Raw genomic sequence first — 21,106 nt, forward strand, 5'->3', positions numbered from 1 at the left:
CCTTCCCTTTAGTAAAAGGCGAACGTATGCACCAGTTAATGTATTTTCTATTGATTCCACGTATTCGGATTTCCAAATACGGAAAATTAATTTGGAAATCGACTACGGGAAACGTGTATGCGGCCAGCTTTGTGTTGAACAATATTCACGTTTCCATGGAAAAAACAAAACATGTATTCAAAATCAAGTACCCAATAACAGCATGACGGTGTGCCGGTACCCACAATTCGCCTAACATTCCTGCATCGCGCTATTGAAGTTTTCTGAGCGCGTCGGTATATATACGACAGCAGAAATGTCTCACGTGGGTTTCGGCCTGACCGAGCATAACACCTCGCTCGGTCGGAAGATCTTCCTTTGTTGCGGCCACGCATATCCCACAACGGTGTAATTTAACGAGATTCAAACTTTGATGATATTCAAAAGGTTTAAAAATAATATCCAATATGTCGCCTGTTGTCAACATGTACGAACCACAATTTCATCGATATTATCCTGCGACACCAAAATTTCATCTTTTCAAAATTGGTTTAAAATGACACTTTAAGGCTTAAAGAGTCATGAAAAATACACGGCTTAAAGTAAAAGTCATATTATTATGTTTTAATCATACTAGATACATACATAAAATTCTATTTGTCATCAGGTGCCGCTATGTAGCCTTAGGGTTTATCTTGTCAAATTGCTGACATAATATGTCACGATATAGCTGTCATGTGTCACGATAATATGTATATTTGACACGATAGACCCTGACTACATAGTGGCAACTGGTGGCAAGTAGAATATCAAACACCCTTTTTGGTTAATTACTGTACTTTAGAACGTTGAGATATTTTCTTCTCTCGCAGCAGGCGATCGCGAGCGACAAAAATTCAAATAAAATGCCACTTTATGAACTAGGCCAGGGGTTCCCAAGAGGGGCGCCGTGAGTCGATCCTCTATCATTATCCATAATCACAAATATTATAATTTATAAAATTTAATTATAATATTATGAATTATACAAAGCAGGCAGATGATTAAATATTTGTTTATTGTTATTTACTTGCTTAACCTAACTTTAACCCATATAGACCCGCCGTGCCCAAATGAGGACACTTTTAAAATTACTAAAATTTTTTGTCATTCAAGTTTAAACTTATTTTATTGTACTTGACTTCAGGAAGTTGCTATTATTGAAGATGACAGTGGAAATATATATTTAGTCGTATTTCCTTCGCAACCATGTGTCTCTTTACCAAATTTTCACTACTCCAAGGCTGGCTATTATGCAACTGATATTGTTGGCCAAGGCAGTACAGAAAAGTATCCTCTCGTATCTGTCAAGGATATGAAAAAAGAAGAAAACGACGAGTTTGACTACCGTTTTGACCAACTAAATCAGAATCTGTTTTACATCGACTGGATTATAATGTCTATGCAATCGGGGGAAGCCATTACAGCGTTTTTCTTCTGGGAAAAGTAAACAGATGTATTACTGTTGAAAGAATGTGGACGTTAGCTTCCTACATTTTTATCAAAGCTATAACAAGAATATGCGCGGGGTCAAGTCAACTGGTCAATCGATTCTCTCGCACTGTTATACAAAACAAAAGTTGGTGGTAACTGGTAGGTACTTTTTACGCACATGCTGGATGTAGCAGTGGCAAACGTATGGCGGCTGCATCATCAAAGTAATAAAAACAACAATTGAATCAGCTCCAATTTCGGCGGCCTTTGGTCGTCATTACTTGAGACATACAAGTGGTAGAATCCTGCAACCAGCAATTCATATCTGTATTGCCAAACCTGCAGCATGAAGGGTCAATTTCCCGAAAAACTGTCGCAACAATCACGTTGTTCTGATGGGCTAGCATTACGTCATGAAAAAGGTCAAAGGCAATTTGAGAAATGTGTGAAAACACGGTACATTCATAAAATATGTATCGAAAATTTTCACACCGTAGGATCCCATTGGCCCCATTTGAGGACGGCGATTTTTTTAATATAAGAATTAAAAAAAAAAAAGTTTTTTTGTGTTTTCCTGATAATCTTTTTGGTTTATTATTATAAATTAATAAAGAAAATTCATATTTTCCATGGCTCAGTTTCATTGGGTCTAAATGGGTTAATCATTAAATGTGTTTATTTATGTACATCTTTTTGAAATAGCTAGGTAGAGAAGGGCGCCGTGAAAAAATATTGACTTGAAAGTGCGCCGCAGGCTGAAAAAGATTGGGAACCCCTGAACTAGGCTATAGTTTATAATGGAGGGAGTCTTGTGTTTGTTAGATCCGGGACATCCCTCCTTTATACGGCTGAAGGCGAACCGCAGGTGGTTTTAGTGAGTAAGAGTCTCACATACCCCCAGGGTGTTTCAGCTAACTGAGGCACATCCCCAACCCTGGGCACCCATGACGAGTTTCCCCTGTGCATTAAAAAAAAGGCTATAGCCTATAGGTTTCATTTTGTTCCACGCCACTACAAAGCAGCGGCACGGGTCGCTTGACCAACGTCGGTAGAGATCACTATAGAGACCGCATGTTTATGTACTTCGCATGCCATATCGCGAACGACGTATAATGCTCGTCTTTCGAAAGCCTGTTCTTTAGTCTGCTATCGGAATCGGACGTCAATCGAAATTTTGAAAATTCCTAAATGCCCAATTGTGCCGTATTGAGCAGCTGTAGAAATTCGAATAGAAACGTTAGCCTAGATAATGGACACGTTTCTTATCATCGGTATGTCACAGTAGGTGGAAGAAAGTGGCACGCTCGTTTTCATACAAATGGAGGGACATGCGGTATCTATCTTGCTCTATGTCTGTGGTTGAGATGAAACTTTTAAGTTATATCTCTCATAAAGTGACATTATATTTGATTTTTTGTCGCTCGTGGTCGCTTTCGGACCTTTGCCTTTAGCGCATACTTGAGATAAAAAACATAATAAACAAGGTGTAGCAAAACTAAGTGATAAGACCTTAGGGTGTGTATGAGTCGACTGTATGAAAATTGAAATTCAATGTAAAAGTAGCAGCGGTGATATAGCAAATTTTTTGTGATTTGTATGAGTAAGCGCTCTAGCGTCATAAATTTTCCCATACAAAAGTAAAAAGAAAAGTTTATCTTCCAGCGCTGCTACTTTCACAGCGATTCTATAATATAAGAGACCCATTCACACACCACAGTATCAAGTATCAACACTTATTTTTGTAACATTCTGTATATTAAACGCTTTTGTGAAATGTAATATATCTCTCCAAATGAAATAATCTTCCATGCACTGGACACTAGTTATTAAGGGATCACAAATCTCACAGATACATCGTGCGACAGATTTCCGATATCAAGTTGATTCGACACCTATTACAAAATCTAGCCGTCGGCACCAAACAGGGTTAGTACGTTTGACTCGTAATCGAAAACTTACTGCAGAAAATTATTACACACATAGTGGCCGGTTTAAATTATTCCAATCCAGTAATCTAATCCAGTTCTGGATTGCTACTTGCATAATGTAAAGGAACTGGCTGAATTGCATTCCAGACTCCAGTGCATTCCAGGGCCCGTTTATATTATCAGTTTATCCAGTAATGTTCCAGAAATCCGTTAATACTGGGAATAAATTTACACGTGGGAGAGCCATGCTTCGGCACGAATGGGCCGGCTCGACCGGAGAAATACCACGTTCTCACAGAAAACCAGCGTGAAACAGCGCTTGCGCTGTGTTTCGCCGAGTGAGTGAGTTTACCGGAGGCCCAATTCCCTTCCCTATCCTCCCCTATTCCCTTCCCTTCCCATCCCTACCCCTATTACCCTATTCCCTCTTAAAAGGCCGGCAACGCACCTGCAGCTCTTCTGATGCTGCGAGTGTCCATGGGCGACGGAAGTTGCTTTCCATCAGGTGACCCGTTTGCTCGTTTGCCCCCTTCTTTCATAAAAAAAAAATAATAAGCTTCATCCATTAAAGTTGACATGCAACCAATAAAGCCTATGTTTTTGAATGCAATTGAAACGAGAGTACCGGATATAGGTATAGCTTATATTATGTACATACCTACTATCAGAGTAGTTAATTCAGAGGCAGATGGCGGACCCACGTAGTTTGGTCGAGTTGTGCAAACCCAGCCGACAGACTGCAACTAACTTTGAATTGACGTAATTCGACCAAATAACGTAGATCCGTCAACTGCCTATGAATACATTTCTTTGTTGGTACCTCTATAAGGAAGCCCTAAATGAAAAAGGATCCGCATATCCCACCAGTTTACGATCTTCCAAATATTTTGTTCGACAAAGACTTCTTTAATATATTGTGTTTCTTATAGTTTCGAAAGTTATTGTTGTTTTATTAGTTCAGGAGACAGTTTTATTAGTGTTCCTGTATAAATCGGATATTAATTTTAGGAAGACAGTAGTTTTATCTACTCTTTTGTATTGTACGTCAATAAAAAATAATAAAATCGGCCAAGTGCGGATCAGACTCACGCCAACTAATATATACTCTGTGCTCACGCACGAATGGTTCCGTACCGTTATAGAGCGAAAGTAGGGAAAAGGTGTGTTTTTTTTTTGTACAGAATCCCCCCTTAATTGTTTATTTTATTTTTACTAATTAAATATTTAAGTACACTATATGTGTACTTAAATATTTAATTAGTAAATTGAGAATTTTGTGAAAATTTCAAGTGTCTACAATATGTTGCCATTATGGATTGCGAGCCAAAAAGGTTTTTTGTATGGGAGCCCCCTAAAATGTTAACGTTATTTTGTTTTTAGTATTTGTTGTTATATAGCTTTAGTGGTTCTTGAGACAAGGGCGTCGCCAAGGGGGGGCAAAGAGGGGCAGCTGCTCCGCTCCTAGAGATTCTAAAAAAGTTGCCAAATGTAATGCAAACAACGACCACTTTAAATTAAAATCTGATAATTAAAAAAGAATACAATGTTATCATAACTTATTTACAAGTTTTTTATTGCATAGTCAAGAGCTCGTGCTCGTAGCTTACACATTGGACTCTGTACTGTCACAGAATATATTATATTTATATACTATATAGTACTAAGATACTGTTTTTACAATCGCTGTAGATGTAAAGGCTCGTAGTACAAGTGAAAACCTTCATGTGCTGTCGACTTTACCTACAATTCATACCTACTTTTCTCATTCGTAGAGAATGAAAAAAGTATGAATTGTAGTAGGTAAAGTCAACTTCCCCCCCCCCCCCCCCTGCGCCATCGGCTGGCGACGCCCTTGTCTTGAGATACATCCTGGAGAAAGAAAGACGGATAGACATCGAAGTATCAGTAATAGAGTCCCGTTTTTACCCTTTGGGTACATCCCTAAAAACGACAGCATAAAATTATGCTGTATATAGTATTATGCAGGTATACTGACTCGGCAAAAGTTCAAATTCAAATCATTTATTTTTGCAATTGTAGGTTACATAAGGTATTACAAAGATGTCCTGGTACTTATCTACAATTAGCTGTTAAGGCGTGCAATAATAATAAGAACTCATTAAATATTTTATCAAAATTAGTCTAACAATTTTTTTTAATAAATATATGCACTGGTGTAAGTAACAATAATAATTATCAATACATTAATGGCCCATTTCACTAATATCAGCTGACCCGATGAACTTTGTATCGCTCCAGTTGTTGCCATAATATCAATTATTTCTAGTAAGTACCAATAAAAAAGTAGAAAGTGGTGCGAAAAATCTAAATAATAAAAAATAACAAAAAAAGGATATGGACGAACAGTCCATAGACGGCCACAATTTTATAATAAAAAAAAAGTAGATAAAACCCTACTCTTAGGCCTAACAAATGTTATAATATTTTTATCATTGTCACTCTTGATTTGTTCAATATAATTAGTGTAGGTCCCTTCGTGCCACTTACACTTAGCTGGTTTTGTATTTTATATATTTTAGATTAATCTATTTTGGTTCTTATATTATAATGTTTTAATTTCCAAAACTTATTTCATCCTATTAACTCCTACCTCTTTTAATAACGCCTCGCATGTATTCGATCGAAAAAACTTAAACGGGTTTAATTCTGTAGCAAGAAAACTAGCAGTTATTTATTTCTTAATACGATATTACAATATTTTTTTTTAATCTTATAGATCATAAAGATAATATTTATATCTTTTTAAAAAGAAAAAAAAAACAAATATAAATAATTTTAACTCGACGGAACCTCTTAATCTATTTTAATTAATTTTAATTTACTCAAAAAGTAGTTATGAATATTTTCTTAATATATCTGACTTGATAATTTATTTACTTCAGATACTAATATTTTTTATAAAATTAAATAAATATAAATCATTTTAATGAGTTTGTTTTCCCGGACGGAGCGGCCACAGCTCTTTGGCAAATAAAGGCACCAATAATACCGTCTTAGTGTGTACTTTATGCCCGCTCAGAAAACCCCGGATGTCATTTCTCTACCGCTACTAAAATTGTTTGCAATATTTATATGGAATAATCTACTTTGGATTATGTTCTATTGGTTAGGGACGAGTGCCCTCTATTCGGCAATATTATACAAAGACTATCTCATAGGGTTGAAAATTTAGGTATGAAGCAAGAGGAAACAGTAAATTCGTACCACACTAAATATAAGAAAACACCCAAATATACATGCGCAAAATCTACTATATTGGACACTGTTCGCCTTCAAAGGAAACAGATTTTAGACTTGAAATGATGTTCAAGGGAACAACATCCACTTTCTCCTATCAAAAGCGACCTTATGAAATTATAGCTTCAACTAAGATGATTGCTGATAAGTGATAACAAAAAATGAAACGAAATGAAGCGAGAACACTAAGTAAAAACTCGGTTTTATTTATATGCCTGGTTTCCTCTAAAACCATATCGCTACATGCTACGTATTCCAGACGTATTCGCTCATACGATACAGGCCTTGTACCATGAAACTGTTTTGAGACTCAAATAATCGGACGAAAATGCTACGTCCTACTCAAGCAAACGTGAAATGACGTTGTTAGAGCAGGACGCGGCATTCTTTGCTTTTTTTCTTTTTGCTCGAATCTCAAAACAGTTTCATTAGTAGTAGGCCTACTGGTAACGTACTTGTTTCCTCGGATGCCTATTGCATTGTATCCAAAATAATTGTTTCCCAAAATTATTTGTCCCTTTTAATAAAATAAAAAAATAATTTTCATTCTACTTAAATCGTGTGCAAATTCAAAACAATTTAATTTTTTAAACCTACTTGTTAAATTTAAAAGTTCAGGTGATAAATATTTCGCAGGACTCTAGGCTTTTGGGGTCATTACAGAAGTTTTAGTGGCTATTTCAGGCCCCAGCAGCGGCATAGGTCTGGAGATGGAACCCTTAATTATTTTTTTGTTGGAAAATAGTCATTTTACAAGACGTGGTCTCAAGATAAAAAAAATGTTTTCGTGCAAATTTTATCATTACTTCGATTCTTTTTCAACCCAGTTAAACTAACGACATTAACATAATATTTTTAAGAGCAATTAATGTTAGATCGGTCAAAAACGTAGTGAAAACAAAAAACAAACGTTTTTTTTTTGTATGAAATAAGGGGGCAAATGAGCAAACGGGAAAGCAACTTCCGTCGCCCATGGACACTCGCAGCATCAGAAGAGCTGCAAGTGCGTTGCCGGCCTTTTAAGAGGGAATAGGGTAATAGGGGAGGGTAGGGAAGGGAAGGGAATAGTTGAAGTTAGGGAAGGGAATAGGGTAGGGGTTAGGGGATTGGGCCTCCGGTAAACTCACTCACTCGGCGAAACACAGCGCAAGCGCTGTTTCACGCCGGTTTTCTATGAGAACGTGGTATTTATCCGGCCCATTAAATATAAACGTTGCTTGTACCTACACCTATTTTTATCTTCTTAATAATATATTTACTATTACTAATATATTATTAGTATAGATAATATTGAAAAGCAGGTACTCGTAAACGATTCTTGATGGTTGACTAACGAGGTTAAACAAAATATTAAACTTGTACGTAAACATGTAAGTGATTTCTAATATGCTTCCCAAACTTCCACCCAAAGACGTGTTCGTGTACTTAGTGACACGTTTCAGAGCGAGCGAAGTTAACTAGTTAAGTTAAAAAGTGATTGAAGACAGAACTTAGTATAAGCTAAGTTAAAGTAATGAATAAAATATTAACTGTTGACTGCAGCTATTTTCAACAGTTGGGGAATTTAATAATTTAGTAAGAGCTTATTTTCTCTTATCAATGTTTTTTCAGTAATAGTACGAGTAGTTATATTTTAATATTTTTTGTATCGAAATAAATCTGTTTTGATGTTAAGATATCTTTTTAATTTTGATTATGAAATACGATAATAGGTTTACATCACAGATATAGACCAAGATAGATACCTCATGTCCCTCCATTTGTATGAAAACGAGCGTGCCACTTTTTTCCTACTTACTGTGATGTACTGATGATAAAAAACGTGTCCATTACCAAGGCCAATTTTTCTATTCGAATTTCTACAGCTCGATACGGCACAATTAGGCATTTAGGCATTTTTAAAATTCCGATTGACATCCGATTCCGATAGCAGACTAAAGAACAAACTTTCGAAAGACGAGCATTGCTCGTCGTTTGGGAACGCGATATGGCACGCGAAGTACATTCACATGCGGTATCTATCTTGATCTATATCTGTGGTTTACATGAACCCAAAGGCGAAAACATTAAAATCTAAAAGTATCTTTATATTATCTAAATAAAGTCATATAAGGGTGAAGATGTAACAGACAGACACACTTTCGCATTTATAATGTTAGTAAGGAAGGAGGATTGGGGTGATAAAATTGTTGTAACTTCGCATTTTGAGATACTCACGATGTAGATCAAGAAGCGTCTATACCAGGGGTCACCAATTAATTTCGCTCGGGGTCCGTTTTAAGGCATGAAATGACCTTCGCGGTCCAAACATTATCAATAAATTAATAAAACAAAGGTAATTACGGAAATAACATAGGTATTGATTTAGATATCAATGAGAGAAGTGACCGTTTTTGTACCCAATTATCTCTCTGAAGTTTGGAGTGAAATATTGGTGCAAGCTATATTGACATTCAATCCTGGAGATGTTGAAGTCCTAAGATGAACGAAGATCATCTTCAAACACATGAATATGCTTGGTCCGCTCACAATGGGTCGGATGCGGACCACGGTCCGCCATTTGGTGAACCCTGGTTTATACGTCTGCAGACTCTGACATCTGCAGTTCCGTTTTAGAAAATGATACCCATTTTTACTCCGTATTCCGCATAAGTTTCTAGCGTTTTAAAACTAGCCGAACAGTTCGCTCTGTGAACGATTGACACGGACTTAAATGAAAATTTAACTTTAAATTTTCTATTTTGATTTAAAAATATATTACGAAATCCATACTTCCATGTCATCCATACTTCCATACTGATATTATAAATGCGAAAGTGTCTCTGTATGTCCGTCTGTCTGTTACCTCTTCACGCCTAAGCCGCCGAACCGATTTTGCTGAAATTTGGTACGGAGATATTTTGAGTCCCGGGAAAGGACATAGGATACTATTTATCTCGGAAAAATGTACGGTTCTCGCGCAACAAATATTGGCGCAACAGAGTTGCGGGCGTTATCTAGCTATAAATAATAATAATATCTATGGACGCTTCACACCACGTCAGTCTGGCCCCGTGCTAAGTACCTGAAGTACTTGTGTTACGGGTACCAGACAACGGAAATATATTTAATACTTTTATACTATACATAATAATATATTTAAGATTTTTATTATGTGATACACATATTTAATACACATCCATGACCCAGAACCTTTGAAATCTTTTTGTTACGTCGGCGGGATTCGAACCCGCGATCCCCGGCAACAGGCCAACAGCCCACCAACTGAGTCAAAGAGGTCGTAAATAATTTCGTAATTTTTGATTATTTTAGTTTTTATGGTGAATAAATTTTACGAAACACATTCATAGTTAAATGAGGCCTTGGAAAGCTGAACGAAATTAAACAACGCTACAAATCTCTTTGACCAATGTAAGTGCACAAAAAGTGAAGAAATTACCATAAATCGGTGTGCAAGCTAAAAAGAATCTTATGGACCTTCCGGTTCTGTGAAAGTGCACACAAAGTCCCATGTACGTGGCGCTTGTAATTTACGTTCGTCAGCGAATAGAGCAAATCACAGGGCGGATAGGGCACCGAATTAGCAGCCATTAACTAACTATTAAATAAGCTCTAGCGCATGAAGGTGGGAACTCAATTTGTCGCTTCAAAGGTGGTATCTTGAATATTTTCCTTTGTTCCATTCTTTTTTTTTTATGAAATAAGGGGGCAAACGAGCAAACGGGTCACCTGATGGAAAGCAACTTCCGTCGCCCATGGACTCTCGCAGCATCAGAAGAGCTGCAAGTGCGTTGCCGGCATTTTAAGAGGGAATAGGGTAATAGGGGAGGGTAGGGAAGGGAAGGGAAGGGAATAGTTGAGGGTAGGGAAGGGAATAGGGTAGGGGTTAGGGGATTGGGCCTCCGGTAAACTCACTCACTCGGCGAAACACAGCGCAAGCGCTGTTTCACGCCGGTTTTCTGTGAGAACGTGGTATTTATCCGGTCGAGCCGGCCCATTCGTGCCGAAGCATGGCTCTCCCACGTATAAAATTCGAAACTATTCGGTTTGAATAGTTTCGAATTTTGGTTAGAAATTGTTATACCTACATTATTTCTGAATATTTGAACTTCCAAAGTTTTGTAAAATTGGCCTGTACTAAAATCGAAATCGTAAATTAAATGTGTGTCAATAAAAATGAATTTAAAATTTCGTAAGTTTCGCTATAACTCGAGAATGGGCCATTCGGAATGGCTGAATCAATTCGACTACTCTTAGGGCGTAGCCAAACGAGCGTAATTTGTGAGTCGTGAGTCGCAGAATTTCTGCCGGGCAGATTTTTTTTCATACAAATCATGACTCACAAAATTACGCTCGTGTGAATCAAACAGGACTTTTGTATAAAACTCAATGCAGCAGAATTCTGCCCAGCAGAAATTCTGCCCAGCAGAAATTCTGCGACTCACAACTCACAAACTACGCTCGTTTGGCTTCGCCCTTAAGTCTTGAAATATTTCTACATTGGATATGAAGTTCACGGGACATCTACAAGGTGTACGAAACCTAAGTGTTAATACTTTAGGGTGTGTATGTGTTCCTTGTAGAGAGTTCACTGTGAAGTAGCACCGCTGAAACGCTTAATTTTTTCACTTTTTTATGGGGAAACTCGTGATGCTGGGGCGCTTGCCCATACTAAAGTGAAAAAAAAGTGTTTCAGCGTTGCTACTTTCACAGTGAACACTCTACAAGGAACACATACACACCTTAAAGTATTATCAGTTATCACTTTTGTTACACCCTGCATAAGTTTACAATGGGATTTTTTTTTAATCACAAAATATCTAAGGTAAGTACATGTAAATTTAGTAAGATTAACATAAATCATAACTTTTTTAGTTTTTGTTATATTTAAAAGGTTATTTAAATATATTTTTTTTATTATCACTTCAACTTGAATTGCTTTCTAAAAAAGTTAAATTATTTTATTCCTTAAAATATGATAAAACTAGCTGTCCCGGTGAACTTCGTGTCACTTTAAAACCTTCCCTGGACTTCTACGAATATTTCAAGACTAAAATCAGCCCAATCCGTTCAGCCGTTTGCAAGTTTTAGCGTTACTAACACATTTGAAAATCCATTTTTATATATTTTATTAGATTGTTACCTCAAACGCTCTTGAATATCAAAATATATATTTATAGAATTCCATTTTCGAGCTATTTTTCGATGTCGCTTCGCAGTATCATTAGCTTAGGGCTGCCATAAAACAGACTACATCTATATTTTCCTTAGGGCCTGTTTCACCACTTCCTGATAAGGCTATCCACCAATTAACTTGACAGATCAAGTATGGAGAATCTGTCAAAAAAGTTGTGAATAGCCTATTAGGCACTTTATCAGAAAGTGGTGAAAAGCCCTTAGTGTATGTTACATCGAAGCATTTAAACCAAATTGGTCGAAAAATATTGATAGCTTTTCGAAAAAAATCAATATTTCAGTCACGAATGCTTTTAGGGACAATCTGATTATAATATACCTTCAAGTTTATTTGATTTTAAAACATAAATTTTATGTTTTTTTTCTCTTTCTACGTTTTTAGGGTTCCGTACCCGTTTAAGGGGTAAAAACGGGACCCTATAACTGAAACTTCGATGTCTGTCTATCTGTCTTCAGGCTGTATGTCAAGAACCGCCATAGCTAGACTTCTAAAATTTTCACATAATATTTTGTGTTTCTATTGCAGCTATAACACCAAATACTAAAAACAAACTAAAATTAATATTTAACGGGGGCTTCCATGCAATAAAAGTATTTTTTTGGCTTTTTCTGCTCGTAATCGATACTGGCAGCAGGTAGGCACTTGAAATACTCAAACACTACACTACACACTACGCATACTACACTTCACTACACATTACACATACTACACTACAAAATCCCTTAATATTATTGTACTTTAATAATGATCTATCAATAAAATTTAGTAAAGTAAATATTTATTTTATTCTAATTTTCCATACAAAAAACACATTTTTTGTTCTATACCAGCACGAAACATTTTGTGCGCGAGTCCGAGTCGCACTTGACCGATTTTTCTTACTCAGAACAGTTTTGGGATTAAAATTATTACAATCTCAAAAAAATATTAATTTCTAATCAATTTATCATAAGGTATTTAATACATTGAAATACGTTAAACGGTGTAAAAAATCATGACTATAAAAAAATAGGAAATTAATAACTATGAAAGGAACGTTCATATATTGAAGATTATTGCTGTATTTTATAATAATTTTGTAGCTTTCAAATTATGAGTTGATAAGGCTCTAAAAACGGTAAATTATGGCATCTCATGAGTTAGTACAGACTAAGGGTTTATTCAGACCGCAACGCGACGCGTAGATGCATTTCTAAATTAGTATGGATTTGACAGATTCGCAAGACGTCTCACGCTGACGACATCTGTCAAATCCATACAAATTTACGTCGCGTCGCGCCTTGCCTCGTCACGTTGCGGTCTGAATTGACCCTAACGAGGTTTTTATGTGCTGGCCGCATACACATTTTCCGTATTCGGAATTCTGTGAGACCTACGTAAACGCGCGCCGATTTGCGCTTGAAAGGTACGTGCGGAATTCATTCCGTTCAGAAAAAACCAAAGGTGTACGCCAGTTAATGTACTTTTTACTGATTCCAAGCATTCGGATTTCCGAAGGGTTCCGTTTTTTGCCATTTGGCTTCGGAACCCTAAAAAGGCCAAAGAAATCACGTTTGTTGTATGGGAGCCCCCCTAAAATATTATTTTTATTTTGTTTTTAGTATTTGTTGTTATAGCGACAACAAAATATTATATACACAATCTGTGAAAATTTTAACTCTCTAGCTATTACCGTTCTAGAGTTACAGCCTGGAGACAACACATACGGACAGACAATGAAGTCTTAGTAATAGGGTCCCGTTTTTACCTTTGGATACGGAACCCTAATAACGACAGCTTAGATACACAAAATCACTGAAACGGAGTGATCCGATTTCAACTTCAGTTTATAAGTAAATGGACATTAAATATTAACGCTAAACGTCTACAAACGGACAAAGCAAGCTGACATTTTTTGACAAGATATATTATCATTCATGCAACGGATAGGCAATAGGCATACAAAAAGTTATCCTGCCTCGTCCTTCCCTGATCCCTCTGGGTCATGAAAGTAAGGGTGAAGCCAAACGAGCGTAATTTTGTGAGTCGCAACTCTTAAATTGCGCTCGTTTGGCTTCACCTTTAAAGAATAGAGAGTGCAATCAGAGACACCATTTCTTTATTTTACAGATCCAACTTACAACAAAAGCTAAACACTTAGCCAGGGGCCCCGTTAGGGCTACTGGTGCCTGTGTGCAAAAAAAGGATTTTGGCGCCCCTTTAGACAAATTTTTTGGGTCCTTGGTTTTTACGCCCCTAAAGAGTAAAGTTGACGATTTGGCGCCCCTAGAAGATGGCGCCCGTGTGCATTGCACATATTGCACATATGGTAGCGGGGGCCTTGCACTTAGTATTATCTCGAAAATCAATTTGGTAAGTACGCTATAAGTTCCAGTATCTCACTAGTCACGTCATGTTTGAAACGAAAACATGTTATCTCAGCAACATACCTTAAAACCCGAGTTCTCGAGCGCAGTATAAGTCTCCCACTAGTTCTCCTTTACCGGCTCTATTTATCACACCATAAATTTTAGACTTTACGTTACTGTAAGTGATTTCATTAGCCGATGCTCCTGTAATATTAAAATAACATTCGCCAAAGTGTTCGTGCAGTAATCTCGTGATCACGAAGGATGTAGCCGCTTTAACTTTGCAAGAAATTGTTTTAAAACTTTGAAGTTTAATTTAACTTCTGATGGTCTATAAAGCCCTCAAAGATGTGCTTTACTTGTATTTTATGGTATTTAAATATACTTACAAGAAAGTAAAAAACGCTTGTGACTTTTTCCTGGCTGAGAGTTTTTCTTAGGGCTTCACAGTTCTACAAGACATTTTTGGAAGTTTTTTCACCTTCCGTTTGAAATTGGCACCTAAAACGACTGTTTTACAACTAAATCCTCCTGCCAATATATCATGCCAGAATTATCTTGAAGGAGAACCTCTGACGTTGTTGTAATTTTGAGTGACAGCTACTTTGCATTCACACCGCCATGTGAACCAAGTATGAGATTATGTATGAGCTACGAATATAAGATACCAACTTCAATACCGAAATATACAGAATTTTTTTATTCCTCCTATAAATATTAAGCATCCTAAGCTGCGTCTGCGTTCGTTACATAGATTTAGCGTGATTCGTGAAAATTTATTAAGGTATCTTCACTCAGATTCGCTCAAATCTTTAAATACGGCAAAAAATGAAGTCTTAATTAATTAATAGCAAGTTGAAGATCGTTTGAAGTTTATGATACCTGCCCTACATCAAGCGGGGATGATTTTTTTTTTCGCGCCCACCCCATCGTGTGGGGTATCGTTGGATAGGTTTTTTAAATACATTATGACTATTAATAGATCATTTTTCGATTTAGGGATTCGTTTGTGAAATATTAAGTTTTAAAGTGAAAAAACTCGTTAGAGTCCAGTGTCCCCCCCTTCTACCAGCTAAACGGTTGCTTCTGGAAATGTGAAAAAGTTCACGGGAGTAGGAAGTATGCTGAATTCAAAAGGAAAACTATCACGGCTAAGAAGACTTCATAAGTTATTGAGTAATAGTCGATCAACTAAAAAAAATGTATTCGGCGAAGTATAAAGGAACTTTTCGTTCAAATTCTTTTGATAGTAACCATATAGTAACTGAGATGATGTTGTTAGTATTGTATAACACGTTATAAATGTACGTTCATTGACCATACAAAAAAATTCCAAAACTAGCGGTACCTATTACGAAACCCTATATTGCGCGTGGCCCGACACGCACTTGGCCGGTTTTACCCTTTAGGTACGGGAACCCCAAAAAATGAATGAACAGACGGTGAGAAAAACTTTTACAAATAAAACAATATTTTGTTTAATTTGTTGCTATAAATCTATCGGAATGGCGCTCTCTGGGCGAATTCTAACCATGCTATTCAAAACCTAGTTTACCGTCAAAGTTTATTGTGATCATGCCAACAAAAATGCAATAAAATATCCCGTAAATGTCAACTGAAATAGCTACTCGTTGTATTTCGCGTGAGAAGCCTACATTATGTTGCTCTTTAAATTTTTACATTATATCGGCCGCGTGCCTTTGTCGTGAGTCGTGACTATCTTTTAACTGTATTACAGGCTATATTGAAATTAACAAAATATGTTATATCGGAAGTCACATGTCAACGTATGTGTAGTAAAAACGCTTAGGTTTTCAGTTGCATTTCCATGAATTGCAATTGCAAACTTTTGCTGTTTCTGTTATTCTATTTTCCGTATTTTTTGATCAGATCGAATTGGACCTTCGTCGGGTGCAGGTTTTCTCTTAAGATAATTATTAAGTTTTTTAAATAAATATTCTAGTTTTAATAAAAGTGATTTTTTTTAAAAAGTCTCTCAAGACCCACCAAGTAACAGTGGTGTCAGAAGTGGGATACCAGCATTTAATCCGTCGTTTCGCTGGTATTCCTTAACGGTTCGCGAAAACTGAACTGAAAAGTGAAAGAGAACTGAGTGAATAGAAAAACTATGAACCAATTCGTCTCCGGAGTGTGATTGTGTCCTTGTCCACTTCGTAAAACTCAGTGCACTGTGTCTCGACAATAAGCCTTTCGTCGTAAGCCTGCAGACCAGTCCTGCACTCCTGCACCCCGACATCTCGCGCGCGAATCGCGATAAATCCGTAACGCCGCCGTTCCTGCCATCGTTCCTGTCATTGTTCCTGCTGCTGTTCTGCCGCCGTCCCGGTCGTCGTGCTGCCCTTCTGCTGTCGCTCTCGTTGTTCCTGACGTGGTTGCGTTTGGAAACGCGCCGCCGCTGCCTGCTGTCGCTCGCCGTGCTGCTATGCCGCTCAAGTTCCTAGTGTTCCTGTCCCTGTGAGTAAAGCATATTATTATTTGTTATTGCTACATTTCAGCTATATTTTTAATCAGTGTCGTTCAATATACTTACCAAATTCCTTACCAATCTCTTATCCATAAAGTAACAATATTATACCTAATTATTTAAAAATTAATCTAGAAAAAAATAATTCTTTAAATTAATTTAAAAATGTCGGTCGATAAAAAGGCAGAAGTCTCAGTAAGCGAACAATTCCCTATTAATGTATTATGTAATTTTATTAGTCCCTATAAAGGAGATCGTGAAACTCTAACTGCTTTTCTAACTAATTGTCAAAACGCCTTAGATTTAGCATCGCCGTCTCAAAAGAATTTATTAAATAAATATATATTATCACGTTTAGAAGGCAAGGCTCAAATTGCCTGTTCAAATAAAGTTTTTGAAGATTTTAATCAATTAAAAAATTTCCTTAAACAAAATTTCGGCGAAAGAAAACACTATAATCATTTATTACTAGATCTACAGTCATGTAAGCAGCAATTAAATGAACCTGTTGCACAATTTGCTCTGCGTATTGAAAGTTGTCTTACTGATTTACAGTCCGAAATCTATAATTCCGATTCTCTTAAAAAAGATATCTCTGGTCGCATCGCTATGACAGAGGATTTAGCATTGTTTTCATTTTCATTAGGGTTACATTCGCGCTTAAGTAATAATGTTAGATGTAGAAGTCCTAAAAATCTAAATGACGCTATTAATATTGCTTTAGAAGAAGAAAAAATTCAAAATCTTTTATATAAAACTAATATTACTAAATCTAGGTGTAAAACCTGTGGAAGGACAGGGCATACGGAATCTGAATGTAATTATAAAGATAAACGTTCTTATCCGCCTCGTGATTTTTCAAAATTTCAAGGTCAAAGATCATTTAATATAAATAATAATAATCAATCCAGTTCTCAATCTTTTTGTAGATATTGCAAAAAAGACGGTCATGATATTAAAGATTGTTATAGAAGGAAATATAATAATGAAAATCGTAATTCTTATAAATACAATAATGAAAATCGCAATTCATATAATAATCATTCTAATAATTACAATAAGTTCGCGAATGCGCATCATATTACATACGAGCCGCCGTCGCCACCGTCACCGACACCTTATGAAATTTCTTGTGAAAATGTCGGCGACAATTCTTTAAACTAAATGATCGGATTACGAAAAAGTGCCGCCGTTTTCCGACTAATTTAGGCACATTGCGAATTCCTGCTAAATCTAAAAATAAATTAACTTATTTTAATACAAAATCAATGGACCAAGACACGGGTAACCAGCCCCAAAGTAGTGTCCAAAATCAATTTTCAATGGACCAAGACACGGGTAACCAGCCCCAAAGTAGTGTCCAAAATCATATTTTAATGGACAGAGCCACGGGTAACCAGTCCCAAATATGTGTCCAAAATCAAAAGTCAATGGACAGAGCCACGGGTAACCAGTCCCAAATATGTGTCCAAAATCAAAAATCGATGGACAGAGCCACGGGTAACCAGTCCCAAATATGTGTCCAAAATCAAAAATCGATGGACAGAGCCACGGGTAACCAGTCCTAAATATGTGTCCAAAATCAAAAATCAACGGGCAGAGCCGCGGGTAACCAGTCCCAAATATGTGCCCAATCTCAAAACAAAAATCAAGTTCAATCTGAAACTCCCATTTATGAAATAAAATCATTTATAACTAAAATATCATTGCCTCATATCGAATTAAAAACTGAATTTTCTGTCCGTAATTTACGTTTTCTTATTGATACAGGCGCAAGTATAAGTCTAATTAAAAAATCTAGTTTAAATAATAAATACATTTTGTCTCGCGAAATCATTAAAATAAAAGGAATAAATAATATCGAGCAATGCTCTGAGTCTCTAGGTACATCTCAAATTAATTTCTACTTATCTAATAATATTTATAATTATAAATTTCATATATTTAATGATGATGTAAGTTTAGAATATGACGGTATAATCGGTAGTGATTTTCTCGGTCATTTTAAAGCCAACATTAACTACGATTCTAAAACAATTAATATTTGCGGGCAAACCATGGATATGAACTATGTCCAACCAACTTATATAATTCCAGCTCGTTCCGAAGCCGTCATCGAGTGCGCGGTATCTAATTACACACCTGAGCGTTATCCGAATAATCAAGGTTTATTATTAGACCATACTTTAAAAGATGGTATTTATTTTGCTAATAGTATTGTCACTATAAAATCAAATAAAAGATTTAATGTTTCAATTTTAAATACTACCGACTCAGCTATCGAAATTAAAGATTAATCCGTAGAGTTAAGCCCTTTCGAACAAGAAAATTCTTCGTGTAATATTCCGTCTCAATCCGTAAATTCTATTTCTTATTCTAGTTCTGATAGAGTCCAAAAAGTCCTCGATCTTATTCGCTGCTCACATTTAAATCAAGAAGAAAAAGAAAGTCTTTTGGAATGTTGCTCACACTACACAGATATTTTTCATATGGAAGGTGAACCCCTAACATTTACAAGCGCGATCGAACATAACATAGATTCAGGAGACGCGCCTCCTATTCACGTAAAATCATATCGTTTCCCAGAATGTCATAAGGAAGAGGTAGATTCACAGATTCGTAAAATGCTTGACCAAAATATCATACGTCCTTCGGTTTCACCTTGGAGTGCTCCTGTATGGGTCGTTCCTAAAAAGATGGACGCTTCAGGTAAAAAGAAGTGGCGAATAGTAATAGATTATCGTAAGTTAAATGACGTCACTGTATCAGAAAGTTATCCGCTACCTCTCATCACAGATATTTTAGATCAGTTAGGACATAGTAAATATTTCAGCACCCTCGATTTATCTAGTGGCTTTCATCAGGTTAGGATGAGTTCTAAAGACGCCCCGAAAACAGGATTCACTATAAATACAAATTCGAGTGTCTCTGGACACTACGAATTCACTAGAATGCCTTTTGGGCTGAAAAACGCCCCGGCTACATTTCAGAGACTGATGAATACGGTTCTCTCGGGTCTTCAGGGGTTGCATGCATATATATATTTAGATGATACTATTATTTATAGTCACGACCTTCAGAGTCATATTTCAAAACTTAAATTAGTCTTTGATCGTTTAAGAAAATTTAACTTAAAATTACAACCAGATAAGTGTGAGTTTCTCAGGCGCGAAGTTGCTTATTTAGGTCACATAATCACAGACAAAGGTGTCTGTCCAAATCCAGATAAAATCAAGGCCGTAACTCAATTTCCAACTCCTAAAAATCCAAAGGATATAAAATCCTTCCTAGGCTTAGTCGGATACTATCGACGTTTTATAAATAACTTTTCACAACTCACAAAACCTTTGACATCTCTATTGAAAAAGGATGCAATATTTAATTGGTCTCATCAGCAACAATTAGCTTTTAATAACCTTAAAGATAAATTAACTTCAGCACCTTTACTTCAATATCCAGACTTCAATCAACCTTTCTTATTAACTACCGACGCTTCTAATTACGCGGTAGGTGCTGTATTATCGCAAGGAGACATAGGCAAAGATAAACCTATCTCGTATGCGTCACGAACCCTAAATAATGCCGAAGGCAATTATTCTACCATAGAGAAAGAACTCTTGGCGATTTTATTCGGTGTAAAAACATTCCGTCCCTATCTATATGGCCGTAAGTTTAAAATAATAACAGACCACAAACCATTAGTGTGGCTGTTCAGTGTCAAAGATCCCGGATCCAGACTCATTAGATGGCACCTTAAATTAGAAGAGTATGATTATGAAATTGTATATAAAAAAGGAAAATTAAACGCTAACGCTGACGCATTATCTCGTTATCCAGTACATGCCTTAGATGAAAATACAACTGATAATTCAATGTTATGTAATCCTACACTGTCACCCGGAAGTGACATCGACTCTCATAACCTTCCGTCAATATCTGAAACTTACGAACAATTTCTTCAAATCTCAAAACAATCCGGTGTTACTTTTGACACCGTAATTCAAGAACATAACGAAAGCCTATTAAAAACTAAAATAAAATTAATCGCGTATCCTACATCAGTCGATTTAGACGATTCTATTCCTTATTGCAGCGAAATTGTAGACGCATCTACTAGTGAGCCTAATATCCGAAATATTGAACGCGAACTTCATTCATATTATTCAACATCTAACGATAATCATGTATTTACTCATTTGTTTATTAAATTAAATCATTTTGATGAAATGACTTACAAAGATATATTTAATGTCCTTCGTGAATATAGAGACATGATAAAATACTGGTATGCCGAAGAGAAAGAGATAGCAATATCGGATTTCACAGATCCCTTCACTAAACTTTCGTTCACAAAAATATATAATATTATTTCGTTTCTTTTTCATAACACTAATATTAAAATTCATATCTATCATAATTGTATAAAATATCCTACACC

The 21,106-nt window shown here is 36.3% G+C and overlaps 1 long non-coding RNA gene across 1 annotated transcript; it reads right to left on the minus strand.

The window, feature by feature from the left end:
- Positions 1 to 4,039: 4,039 nt before the first annotated feature.
- LOC121728914 lies at positions 4,040 to 12,400 on the minus strand. Its single transcript, XR_006035885.1, has 3 exons — positions 12,388 to 12,400; positions 11,080 to 11,085; positions 4,040 to 4,117 (listed from the first exon to the last, which is right to left on the minus strand). It is a non-coding gene; the product is annotated as an uncharacterized LOC121728914 (long non-coding RNA).
- Between the last annotated feature and the right edge of the window lie 8,706 nt (positions 12,401 to 21,106).

The sequence above is a fragment of the Aricia agestis genome, chromosome 7 (assembly GCF_905147365.1).
Source record: "Aricia agestis chromosome 7, ilAriAges1.1, whole genome shotgun sequence".
NCBI lineage: Eukaryota > Metazoa > Arthropoda > Insecta > Lepidoptera > Lycaenidae > Aricia > Aricia agestis.